A 12851-nucleotide genomic window follows, 5' to 3' on the forward strand; every position below is an offset into this window, starting at 1 on the left:
GGAGGTGCATGCAGATAGCCTCAACGCAGCAGAAGATGAGACATCACCAAATTTGTGGCACAAAAGGATGGGTCACATGAGTGAGAAAGGGTTAGAGATTCTGGCAAAGAAGTCTCTTATTCTTTTTACCAAAGATGCGAAATTGAACCCTTGTGACAACTGTTTATTTGGAAAGCAACATAGAGTCGCTTTCTATTCCTCATCCAGAAGACAATCAGAGTTGTTAAGCAAAGTATACTCTGATGTATGCAGTCCCATAGAAGTGAAATCTTTGGGTGGCAGAAAATACTTCTTGACGTTTATTGATGAAGCATCACGGAAGGTATGAGTTTATGTCCTAAAGACCAAAGCTGAAGTGTTCCAGCATTTTTAGACATTCCATGCTATGATGGAAAGGAGGACCAGGTAGAAGCTAAAGTGTCTCCGAACAGACAATAGAGGCAAGTACACGTTAAAGGAGTTTGAAGCCTATTGTGCTACTAGTGGCATCCGATATGAGAAGACTGTTCCTGGAACCCCACAACACAATGGTGTAGCCGAGAGAATGAACCGAACCATTGTAGAGAAGGTTAGATGTATGCTCAAAATGGCAAAGCTGCCAAAGCCATTTTGGAGATAAGTTGTTCGTGTTGCTTGCTATTTGATCAACAGATCGCCATCAGTTCAACTGAATTTTGAGATTTTAGAAAAAGTATGGTCTGGAAGGGAGATTTTTTACTCTCACTTGAGAGTGTTTCGGTGCAAAGCATTTGCACATGTATCTAAGGAGCATAAGCAAGAGCTGGATGATAAAGCTCCTCTGTGCATTTTTATTGGCTATGGAGATGAAGAGTTTGGATACAGATTATGGGATCCGAAAAACAGGAAAATCATTCGAAGCCGATATGTGGTGTTTCAAGAAGGCCAGACCTTAGAAGACTTTGGGCAACCAGCCAAACCCAAACTTGATGATATTTCAGAAATTGTTCTGAATCCTGCACCATCACAGCATGCAACTAATGAAGAAGAGCTACCGCAGCATGCAGCCAATGATGTAGAGTTGCAGGATGGATTTCCAGAAAAAGAAGATCCAGAAGAAAAGGGTGTTGAGCAGGGGGAGCCACAACCCTCTCCGCCAGAGACTGTTGGTCCATAGTTACGAAGATCAACAAGAGAGTCTAAGTCCTCGTCAAAATGCCCTGCTTCTAAGTATATTTTGCTTACTGATGAGGGGGAGCTAGAAGGTTTTCAAGAAGCTCAGAATCATAGCAAGCTATGAAAGAAGAGATGTAATCCTTGTAGAAAAATCAGCCTTATGATTTGGTAAAACTTCTCCAAGGTCGAAAAGCACTAAAGAACAAGTGGGTGTTCAAGTTGAAGAAAGATGGCAGCAGAGAGCTAGTCAAGTATAAGGCTCAATTGGTTGTCAAAGTTTTCAGTAGAAGAAAGGTATTGATTTTGATGAAATCCTTTCTCCAGTTGTAAAGATGACATCCATTCGAGAAGTTTTGGGACTAGTGGCCAATTTGAATTTAGAACTTGAACAGATGGATATAAAGATGGCATTTCTCCATGGTGATCTAAAGGAAGAAATTGACGTGGAGCAGCCAGAAGGTTTGGTAGTCAAAGGGAAAGAAAACTTAGTCTACAGATTGAAGAAGAGTTTCTAAGGCCTCAAACAAGTGCCAAGACAGTGGTACAAGAAGTTTGACTCATTCATGGTGGGTCATGAGTACAAGAGAACTGTTGCAGACCAGTGTGTATACATCAGGAAATTTCCAGTGGAAACTTCATCATACTCATGCTCTATGTTGATGACATGCTGATTGTTGGACAAGATGCCACAACAATTAGATCACTGAAGAAGGAATTATCACAGTCCTTTGATATGAAGAATCTAGGCCCTGCACAACAAATTTGGGTATGAAAATTATGTGTGGCAGGGAAGCCAAGAAGTTGTGGTTGTCACAAGAGAAGTATGTTGAACGTGTGCTTGAAAAGTTCAACATGAAAGATGCCAAGCCAGTCAGTACTTTGTTAGCTAATCATTTCAAACTGAGCAAGAATTCTTGTCCCTCCTCTACAAAAGAAAGAGAAGAGATGAAGGCTATTCCCTACTCATCCACTGTAGGGAGTTCAATGTATGCAATGGTGACCACTTGACCAGATATTGTTCATTCTATTGGAGTAGTAAGCAGATTCCTTTCCAATCTAGGGAAAGAGCATTGGGAAGCAGTCAAGTGGATTCTGAGGTACCTCAAGGGTACAACAAAAATGTGTTTGTGCTTTAGAGATGCTAAACCAGTCTTGGAAGGCTATACGGATTCAAATATGGCAGGAGATTTTGATGGTAGGAAATCTACATCAGGATTTATGTTCACTTTCGCAAGGGGAGCTGTGTCTTGGCAGTCCAAGCTACAAAAGTGTGTTGCTTTATCCACAATTGAGGCAGAGTATATTGACGCAGCAAAAGTTGGGAAAGAAATGTTGTGGTTAAAGTGGTTTCTCCAAGAGTTGGGACTAAAGCAAGAAAAGTTCACGGTACATTGTGATAGCCAGAGTGCCATAAACCTTGGCAAGAATTCTATGTACCATTCTCGCACGAAGCACATTGATGTTCGGTATCATTGGATACACGAAGTGATGGCAAAGCAGTTATTGGAACTGATCAAAATCCATACAAATAAGAATCTAGCTGACATGCTTACCAAGGTGGTCGCGAGAGACAAACTCAAAATTTGCAAAGACATTGTCGGGATGGACTTCAAGTGAGAAGTCAGTTATACATGTGGGTATAGAGGGGGAGAATTGTTAGTTCCAACTCACATGCATGCAGAGCGAAGAGTGGCGTATGATGACTTCCACCACAAGTAAAGGAAGTCTGAGCTGAGCATCTCTCCCTTCTCGTCACATTGTTGCCATTATTGACTCTTACCAACAGATGCTAGAAATTTTGGTGGGTTTATCCCTCTCTCTCTCTCTCTCTCTCTCTCTCTCTCTCTCTCTCATCTTTGTGTATAATAGGAAGAGGGTGAATTGTATCATCAGAAATTTGAGAGACAAAGAGTTGTGAGTTGAGTGAGAGTGTTTCTCCTATTCTGCTTTGTATTTGCTTTGTTTTAGAAAAATTCTCATTTCTGTCCGTGGAGCTAGGCATTGGGCTGAATCACGTAAATATTTATGTCTCATTTGTATGTGTGATTGCTTGTTGATTATTTCCTTGGTGTCCCTAAGCCTAACATTTAATGGTTCTAATTTTTATGAAACCGTAAACAATGAATTGATTTTCATTTCATCACAAACTAATCCAAACTAATTTCATCCCAAACTAATCCAAACCGAATGCCCCTAAGCACAATCGTCGATTCTAAGCAAGAATTCCCCCCCACCCCCTCCTTTTTTTTTTTTTACCATGCCATACTTCCCTGCATTGTTGTGCATTCAAAACAACAAATTATGAAAATATCTGAATTTTTGTACTTTTTATTTAGTTATTTTTTGTATTAAATAAATTTTTAAAAAGAATTTGCACAAATTTTTAGTCTTTAAGTATATGAAGATCAAGTGAATTTAAAAAAAAAAAATTGACTCAAAATATTTTTAAAAATTCACTAAAAATAAAAATATATGGAATAAAAATTCAGAAATTTATTTTTGAAAATTCCAACTCAAACAGATTTTAGAATTAAAAGAGGTCAAAAATTAAAAGATTAAAAAATACTAAAAAACAATTTTAAAGATTGACTAAAAAATAATCATATATTTCAATTATTTATATTTTTCTAATAAAACTACACTCCGTTTGTTTCGACGAAAAATATTTACTATAAAAAAGGCTTTTTTTTAGAAAATATTATCCACAGAAAACGTTTTCTTATGTTTGGTTGCATTCTTGAAATTAATGTACTAATGGTTGCATTACTGGCAGTGGTAGTGGCGGCAGCAAGCTAGAAGTGAAAGTAGTGGTGGTGGCGACGGCAGCGGTGGCGGCGGTGGCCATGGAGCGGCAATAGGGGTGGCGGTGGCGGTAATAGAGGTATGATGGTGGTGATAGTAGTAATCGTAATAATGAGGTAGAGATAGTAGTGGCAGCGGCGGCGGCGACGATGGTTGTGGCCATGGTGGTGGAAGAGACGATGATAGTGGTGGTAATGTAATGGCACTAATAAAATTTTTCGTCTTTTAAAAGTGAAAAAAAATTTCCTCCCAAATAAGCTTGTCTTCCATTGATCATAAAAAAATGTTTTCCATTAAGTTTTGTTTTCCGTTATACCAAACGACTGAAAATACGAAAAATATTTTATATCCAAACAAACGTAGAAACATGTCATTTCCAAAACAAGTCTTTTTGGATTTTGAGTTTTCAAATACAATTTTTGAGTTTTTGAATTTTTTGTGCTTAATATTTTTGTATTTTTAGTAATTTTTTTTAATATTTTAATCAAATTTTTATACAATACACTTAAAATAGAAAAAAAAAATCAAGACAACGAAATATAAAAAAATAGAAAACACAAAAAATGTATTTAAAAATTCAAAATTAAACAAATGTTTAACTTTTTTTTTTCCATCTCATAATAAAATAAAAATAAAAACTCACTTAAAACAAAAATAGATAAATTACAAATACACCATATAAGATTTGCTTAAAATATAAATTGTCTCCTATGATCTAATCAAATAACAGATGACTCATTTTATTAATAAATTATGAATTCAATTAATAATTTTTAATAATATCATAACTATATTTTAATTAATAAGTCAAGTAATTTTATTATTATCTAGGAGAGTAGTTATAAATTTTATTTTTTCTAATTAATTATGTTAAATAAAAAATTCTAACAAGGGAGTATATGTAATTTCTAAAACCATAGGGACAACTTGTATTTTAAACAAATTTCAAGAGGTGTAGCCTCGTTTGGAGGTTTTTTTTTTTGGATAAATTACATTGATATTGCTTGAGGTTTGTATCTAATACAGTTTCCCTCTTGAAATTTAAAAAATTATATTCCCCTCTCTGAAGGTTTAAAATTGCATTGCAAAATATCCATCCCATTAGTGAGCCGTTAAGCCAGTTTAAGACCCTTTTTTTTTTTTTTTTTTTTATATCAGCAACTAAACTTCACAAAATACCATTTTTAACCCCCATTTTTCTTTTCCTCACCACTCCGTTCTCTTCATTCTCTTCTCCTAAATCAACCTTTATCTTCCATCATTTTCCTTCTACTCCCCATCCATTATAGGTGGCTATGATTTACATATCCTATAGAGCATCATCCCGCCCTCTACAATGGATCATGATTCTATTGCCAAATAATCACTGCCTCCTATCTATAACTAGGGTTGCAAATGAGCCGAGTCAAACTTTGCTAAGTTCGAGTTTGACTGCTCGTTTATTGAGATCGAGCTCAAGCTCAACTCAGCTCGATAAGATTTTTTTTAATATTATTTATATTATTTAATATATAAATAATATATTTATTATATAATTTAAATAAAGGTAAGCAAGCCAAATTTATTTGAGCTCAAATTCGGTTTATTTACTAAATAAGCCTAATATTCGAGCTCGAGCTCATCTCGAGCCAAACCGAGCCTGTTCGTGAATAGTTTAGTTCATTTGCAGCCCTATTAACCATTTCTTATGTGATTCAAAATTGTCGATGGAAGAAAGGGTTTTGTGGTTCATGATGGAAGAAGAGGATTTCACAGTAATTGGTGTTGAAACAATTGTCAGCGGTGTTGGGTAACGGTGTGTGATTTGGGTTATAGTAGTTATGGATGTTGGTGGACAAAGGGTTCCATCTCTTGAGAGGTTCAATAGGGTATGGTCAATGCAGAGGCTTCACAATGACAGTAGCAGCAATAGCTTCCACCTTTGTCTCCATCCCCACCACCATCATCGCCCACCTTTACCTCCACTCTTACCACTAAACAAACTGTTGATTTTGCTGAAATTTCTTGGTCAACGCATATGTTTCTCTCTCTTTCCCTACACATCCGACATATATAGTTGCCTAAACTAATTAGTTTCTGGAACAAAAGACAGAAAGATAGATTCATTGTGGCTCACAATAATTTATTGGGTAAAATACCAGACGAGAAATCACAGTTTGGGACTTTCAAAGTGAGAAGTTATGAGAGAAATTTATTTCTTTGTGGACCGCCATCGGAGAAAAATTGAACAACCATTGTTTATTCGCCAACAACAACATCTTCAGATGAAACTGAGGGGAAATGGTATGATATCGATCCAATTGTATTTAAGCAAGTTTTGTTGGAACATGCATCACTTTCTTGTTTGGATTCGCTACTCCCCTTTACATCAACCCATACTAGCGAGAAAGGTGGCTTTATCTAATTGAGGGAGGTATGTATGCTAGTTATTATTTTGTTTCTGATACTCTTCACAAGCTATTAAGACTTCTATATAATTAGCAATGATTTGTTTCCTTGGAGAAGTATAGCAATGATTTGTTTCCATGGAGAAGTATGGCAAATGTTGTGTAATAGCTATTATTTTGTGTCTGATACTTTTTACAAGCTATTAGGCCTTTTGTATTATTAGCTATTGTTTGTTTGCATGGACTAGTATGGCAAATGTTGTAACAGTGCTAGCTTCGTGTTGCTTATGAATGAAGAATAGTGAATTAGTAACCATTATTGGTTACTTATTTTTCATTTCATTTCATGCTTTGATTGGAAATATTGCTAAACCAAACCAAACCAAACCAAACCAAGCAAAGCCTTACGTCCCATCAAATGGGGTCGGCTACATGAATTCTTCTTCTCCACGCGGCCCTATCAAAGGCCATTTCATTAGTCAAATTAAGTAGATTCATATCTCTATTTATAACGCTAGCCAATGTTAATCTAGGCCTACCCTGTCCCCTAACACTTCCATCTACCGTTGCAGCATCGCATCTTTTCACTACTGCCTCTGTTGGTCTCCGTTAAATATGACCAAACCATCTCAATTCATTTTCTTTCAACTTATCTTCTATCGGTACTACTTCTATCCATTCCCGAATACACTCATTCCTAATTTTGTCTTGTCTAGTTTTACCATACATCTACCTTAGCATCCTCATCTCAGCCACACTCATCTTATCTACATGTTGTTTCTTGGTTGCCCAACACTCCGTCCCATACAACATAGCTGGTCTAATAACCGTTCTATAGAATTTACCTTTTAGTCTAGTGGGTATTCGTTTATCGCACAATACCCCAGACGCACTTCTCTACTTACACCATTCCGCCTTAATCCTATGGGCCACATCTGCATCAATCTCTCATATTGTTGTGATAATCGACCCTAAATAACGAAAATGTTCACTCTTAGGCAGTTCATGGTTCTCAATCTTCACTTCTCCTCTGCTTTCATTGTTACTATTACTAAATTTACACTCCATGTACTCTGTATTAGTTCTACTTATTCAGAATCCTTTAGATTCAAGAGCTGTTCTCCAAATCTCCAACTTTGTATTAACTCCTTCTCTAGTCTCATCCACTAGCACAATATCGTTTGCAAAAAGCATACACCATGGCACGTCATCCTAAATATTTCTCGTCAACTCGTCCATAACTAAAGCAAAAAGATAAGGACTTAAGGTAGATCCTTGGTGTAACCCTACAGTGATAGGAAATTCATTTGTCTCTACAGCTAGCGATCTAATAGTGGTCACCACCCCTTCATACATGTCCCTAGTCACGTCAATATAATCTTTTGTCACCCATTTCTTCTCTAACACCCACTATATTATATCACGGGGCACTCTATCATATGCTTTCTCAAGGTCGATAAACACCATATGAATGTCTCTTTTCTTTTCTTTATACTTTTCTATTACTCTCCTTAAAAGATAGATCGCTTCCATTGTTGACCTACCAGGCATAAACCCAAATTGATTCTCTGACACCTTTGTTATTTCTCAAAATTTTGCAGAGCTTGCTGACTATTGCAGTAGGGCCCTAAACGTATGTAGAATCTGGAAATTTTGCAGAGTGTTATGCGAACCATGAAGAAAATTTACGTACTTTACTTTACATGGTGCTTTAGGAGGTGTCATGTTATTTTGTAACGGGTCGTAAGTATGGCATTCCATTTAAGGTATGTTTAGATCATGGATTTGAAAAGGTAGAAAGAAAAGATTGGCCATAGGAGTACTTCGGGATATACTCTATATAGGATGGTCTAGTACTTCACTATACATTTTGTGGTAAAATATACAGCGTTCTATTTCAACATCTAATAAAAATAGAGCAATATTACAAATTTAGAAAAATTTACTCAAAAATTACTTAGAAATACTAATATGTGATTTAGATGCGTTTTGCACATGGCCCCCATAATGCACCCTTTTAATTTTCATCACACTCCATTCTTAACCCAAATCTGAGACGGTAAGTTATGCTCCAGGCATACTAATAAAAATCAGCATGTTTGATTGTCAAATAATTTATTTATTTATTACACTCACAACTTTTTTGAGGAAAACAACGACAATATATTAACGGAAAGATACAGTACAACATAGAGCTATCACAACATTACAAAATAATAATAACGCTTTAAAACTTACATTCTACATTTACAACTTATGTAGTTGTTTAGTATTCTATATGTGCAGATTTATTGTGTATGTAACTGTACAATTTTTTCAGTATACGACTGGTCCCAAAACATTAATCTCCTGGACAAGGCAGCAAATTTTTGGGTAAATTATACGACTGGTTCTTTTAGTTTGAGCGAAATTTTATTTTGATCTTCGCAGTTTTAATCTACATTTTTAATTTTGTTGAAATATAGTCTCTCTCTGTCATGGATTGTTAACATTTTGAATGGAAAAAAATCGTGTACAAAACTAAAGGAATCAAAGTGAAATTCAAATAAAACTATAGCGACCACTGGTCTAACTTATTTATTACATAGATGATCCCTATAGTTTGTTTAGAATTTCATTTTGGTTTCTCTAATTTGTACATAGTTTTTTCCATTCAAAATTTTAACAATAAGTGATGGAGGAATTACACTTCAACAAAATTGAAATTGTAGCATTCAAGTTATTTAAATTAAAACTTCGATAACTAAAGTGACTCTTCACTTAAATTACCTAAATTAATGATGTAATTTATCCAACATAGACTAATGGTTCAATTTATCATTTATCCTAAATTTTTCCACGATGAGAAACCTATGCTTTTTGCATACCAAACTATGAATAAGGTCAACAAAAGTGGATATGGACTTTGGTCAATATCACAAATTTAAGTAACACTCAAGTTGCTATCAACATAGTATTTAGTGTGGGTTCAATTTTCTCCCACTATGCAAGTCTTAAACGGAACTTGTGTTGAGGGGTCGATGCAAGCTCCCATGTTATAGTCTTTGGTTTGGAATGAACAACAGGACACCTTGGTGTTTTCGCCACGAGTGTTGCCTTGGATCTGCAGGAGGATGTGAAGATTTTCTTGTACCAAAAAAAAAAAATGTTTGGTTCATAAATTTAAGTAAAGATTTAAAAATAGGAAAAGAAAAGTTGTATGAATGTAATTATATTTTACTTATTTTTTTATTTTTTTTTATTTTCTAAATTTCTATTCAAATTCATAAACCAAACACAATTTTGGGTTATTTTGATTAAAATAGTTAAAAAGTCAAAAAATGTACTTTTATAAAAAAAAATATTAAAAATTAATTTTTAAAATAGGCCTTAATGTATTAAAATTCACAATAATATGATAAATTATGTGTTAATTTTTTATTTATCACAAATTTAATCACAGAAGACATAATTTATATATTTTTAATTATTTATGATTTGAAGGAGATAACCTATTTGTCATGTCATTATGGGTTAACTGTCACTACAACAAAAAACAGATTATGCGACTAATTTTGCCGACTAAACTAAATTTAGTCGCCAAAGGGGTACACACTAGCTACTAAAAATTTGTTGGTTGCCAATGGTTCACACATTAGCTACCAAACAATATTTGGTTGCCAAATGGTCACTTATTAGCTACTAAACTTTTTTTTTCGGTAAAAGTCCGCTATTTCGCTACTAAAATAATCTGTAGTTGGAATTGTCTTCACTTTTGGTGACTAACTACGTTTTAGTCGTTGAAAATATAATTTTCGGCGACTAAATATGATGTTCATCGCGAATTGCAGAGTCTTTTGGCTATTATAATTTTTTTAATTCGTATTTATTTAATTTTTTGCTACTAATTGTGTGTTAGTCGTGGAAATGATTGGGTTTTGGCGGCTATTTCAATTTTGGTTGCTAATGATTAATTATATACCGACTATAATTTAGTAGCCAAACGTGCCACAAAATTTTGGAGGGAATATTAGATTTTTCTTAAATTTATTAGCGACGAAAATTAATTTTGGTCGGTAATAAATATTTGTTTGTTTTATTTTTATTGCAAAAGTAGTTCATTTCCCTCCCTCTCGCACTCCTGCATCTGATTCCGCTTTGTCTCCATCGCCATCACTGCAAGGCTTGCTGGATCATCCCCCGAACTCCCTCCCAGATATGTCCTCCATGTCGACTCTCTCTCTCTCTCTCTCTCTCTCTTTATCTCTCTGTATCTCCCTCTCGAATTCTGCCTCCTTCTCATAGAGGCCTCTCGGTTTCCCTCTTTCTTGCTCTCGCTATTTACACACACACATACATGCACACACACAAATCATATATACACAACCTTGATTCCATATATGCTCGATTATACACTGGTACACTCACGCCTCTGTCACTGGGTCTCACTCACACGCTGCCCTCTTCTCTATAGCTTTGTCTCCATCGCCATCATCGCAAGGCTTGCTGGATCATCTCCCGAACTTCCTTCCAGGTATGTCCTCCATTTCGCATCTGTGTCTCCCTCTCTCTGTATCTCCCTCTCGATTTCCCTCTCTTTCTCTCTGTCTCTGTTTACACACACACACACACACACACACATATATATATATATGTGAAAACACACAGAAATCACATAGGAAATGCTAAAAATTAGGGCATTGTTATTGAAATGTGATTGAAATTAAAACTTAGGACAATGCTTGGGGTGAATCAAGCAATTTGCTACAAAAACTATGGCAATGTCTTGTAGTAGTAGTATGTATGAAGTGTCATTGATCTTTTAGATTGCAGAGAGAATTTAATTATGGTTGTCAAAATATTCTTAACTTGATTATGTTTGTGAAAATATTGTGTTTTCTTTTTAATATTTGTAAGTTTGAAGAAGAAATTTAGATAAATTTTCATAGTAAATAGCCATTGATCTTTTAGATTGCAGAGAGAATTTCTCAAAAATCAAATTCATTTATCTAATTCATGATCTAAACAGAGTCTAAATGAATAGAAGAGAGAGAGAGAGAGAGAGAGAGAGAGAGAGAGAGAGGGAAATAAGAATGGAAGCAGAAACACAGAGAGAGGGAAGAAGCCAAAGAGATGGGATTATTGGAAGAGAGAAGAGAACAAAATGATGCGGTAGGGTGGATGGTGGTGTTGTTGAGTGTGTTCTCCTTGGAAATGGGTCATTTTCTTTGAAAGGGACATTTGTAAATTGCTGTAAACTCACTAACTCAATGTCCTACTACTGTTGACACAATGGGCAATAGTGTCAGTATGTGAATCCATGTGAACGCACTGCCACCCTCCCTTCCCTTCCCGTGTTTTCTCTTTCAACAAAGATTATGATGCAATGCATCAATGGATCTCTCTCTCTCTCTCTCTCTCTCTCTCTCTCTCTCTCTCTCTGTTCTTGAATTTATTTATGGTTATAGGTCTCAGCTGTCCATAAATTGAGTATATCCTGAAACATTTCATAAAAGTAGGTTCTTTGTTTTTGATAACAGAAGAAGAAGAACAATAGCATCAGGCATGGTTGCACAAACACATGCAACTATGGAGTAGTACTTTAAATTTTTAGAGAGCTCAATGTAATTTATCCTAACTTTGTTTTGGATTAATTGAAGGTTCAAGGTCGGTTAACTTATTCCTTCTGTCTCGTATTCACATAAGAATTAGATAAATGATGTGATCCATTCCTTATTCTCCTACATGTACATTTTCTATTTCCCTGCTTCTCTCTCTTACTTTTTTCCTTTTCTCACCCATCCTTCCATGATCCCATGATCCCACCCTTCTCTCTCTTTTCTTTTTGTTTTTTTGTTTTCTCCCATTTTTATTTTTCTCTCTATTTGTTTATTTTTTTTTTATTTTCTCCTTTTTGTTCACTTATTTTTATTCATATTATATGGAAAAGTCTACCATCCCTGAATTAGGAGCCAGATTTTACTGTGTGTAGTGAAGATTAAATTAATGAATTTTATAGTCCACAAATTAAATGAATTTGAGCAACTAATTATTATTTTTAAATATACTGAATACCTAATAGACTTCATAAATTTAGGCCTTATATGAATCTTCAACATATTTTAATAAATTAGGACGGTTTTTGAATCTTCAACATATTTTTGTCCTATTAGGATATTTGGATTGCTCAGATCTGTTCAAATTATAAAACAATGGCTAAGATATATTTCCTCAAAAAATATTCTACAAATATATTTTCTACTTTTTCGCTTCTCTCTCTTACTTTTTCCTTTTCTCATCCATCCTTCCATGATCTCATGATCCAACATTCCTCCCTTTTTTCTTTTTATTTTTTTATTTTCTCCCGTTTTTATTTTTCTCTCTATTTGTTTATTTTTTTATTTTTCCCTTTTTGTTTAATATATTTTATACATATTTCCATACAATGTATGTATGCCCGTAATACACTAGAACATTATGGATACACATACAATTTTCGTATAATTATATAAGCAAAAGCAATATTGTACGTATGCCCGTGGAAATTGT

This window comes from Camellia sinensis, chromosome 15 (genome assembly GCF_055761805.1).
Source record: "Camellia sinensis isolate YWXY chromosome 15, ASM5576180v1, whole genome shotgun sequence".
In the NCBI taxonomy this organism is placed as follows: Eukaryota; Viridiplantae; Streptophyta; class Magnoliopsida; order Ericales; family Theaceae; genus Camellia; species Camellia sinensis.